The following is a 1,450-nucleotide window of genomic DNA, read 5'->3' on the forward strand; positions in this document are numbered from 1 at the left end:
ACCCTTTAGGGGGCGAGGTCGCTTCTCGCCCTCAGGCGTCTTACTGGTATATTTTAAAATGTGACACAGACAGATCATGTACAGTAAGTGAATGCCCACCTCAAGGTAGCCTGAGCGACAAAGCAGACAGGGTGATGATCTCCATCCTCTGACTGCGATGGCGTCCATCTCAGGGTGAACGGTCCCTGTCCCGACCCAGTCAGGTCCATGTTGTGGGGTCCACTGAACCACAGATTAGACACCCTACAAAACCACCAAAGATGGTCTGAATTTACACCAAAAAACGGGAACTACACTTAATTTGATACATCCGAGTTTTTGCTCACTGAAACTGGTAAAGTCTGCACTAGGACAGGTCAGCGTGGAACTGAGAAATTGCAATGTTTTACTCACGTGGAGAGTGTTGCTGTTGTGTTAATGGTGATTTCCAGAGTCTGACCAACAGGGGTGTAGAGCTGTGCTCTGTTAGCCGGGGTCGGAGGCAGGAACCTGGGTAGATACTGTCCCTCTGTACAGCTGGCTACTGCTCCATCCACTAGGGCACAAAGGGTAAATCAACCGCTTGTATGGCTAATACAGATGCTGTACATCAGATTATTTATTGTTATGATTCAGTTTGTTTATTTATCCATTTTATTTATTTATTAACAACCGCTAGGAAAATAGACCTGCAAGGGTCTATTCTGTACATGAACTTTAAGTACCAATAACAGCAAACTGTAGAGGTATTTTGCTGAGAGCGTTGCTTGTAGTTCTGCTGCTCTGAGATCCATCGGTCTGTGTGAGGGTGATAGACTGGCTGGGAAAGTCCTCCATGTACAACTGGACGGCGTAGGTGCCAGTACCGGAGGAGGCAGAATACGCCAATGTGCAAGACTGAAAACAGAGAGAAGGGAGAACAATGAAGACAAGGCTGCAGGAAAAGAAGGTACTGTACAAACTAAATGTATTCATAGTGATAGACCCTAGGTGTTATTTATAAAGAAAATAAATGTATTATGTATTAGACTCACGGTTGAGATGCTGAGAGCAGCAGGTGGAGTGCAGGGGTTACACTCATCTCTTATACCAACCCTGCATTCAACACTGTCTCCATCTGGATCAAATGCTAACAGGTTGAAGTTCCTCGCACAGTTAGAAGGGACTCTGAGAGATAAAGAGAGTGTGAAAGAAAATAAGGTTGGAATGACAGAGAGAGTGAGATTCATAATGATAATAATAATAGCCATGCTATTATTGAGTATATTGTGGGAACCCCTTTTGGTGTTTTAAGCATTATGTCAATTTTTTGCTATTTAAAATAGCAGATCTACAAGCTCATCTAGGTCTAAATGGGTTAAGAATAAAGGGATGTGTTCTACATTACCTTAGTAATGGTATGATGGTGGTCTTAGGAGACCTGTTGGCTCTCCCAGTGTCAGATCTGGTCCTGAGGTCCACGAGTGTTACA

The 1,450-nt window shown here is 43.9% G+C and overlaps 1 long non-coding RNA gene across 1 annotated transcript; it reads right to left on the minus strand.

Moving 5' to 3' along the window:
* Positions 1 to 406: 406 nt before the first annotated feature.
* LOC310872279 lies at positions 407 to 1,029 on the minus strand. The gene is made up of 3 exons (XR_014570361.1): positions 1,014 to 1,029; positions 705 to 876; positions 407 to 535 (listed from the first exon to the last, which is right to left on the minus strand). It is a non-coding gene; the product is annotated as an uncharacterized lncRNA (long non-coding RNA).
* Between the last annotated feature and the right edge of the window lie 421 nt (positions 1,030 to 1,450).

The sequence above is a fragment of the Protomyctophum parallelum genome, assembly GCF_964188405.1.
Source record: "Protomyctophum parallelum genome assembly, chromosome: 15".
NCBI lineage: Eukaryota > Metazoa > Chordata > Actinopteri > Myctophiformes > Myctophidae > Protomyctophum > Protomyctophum parallelum.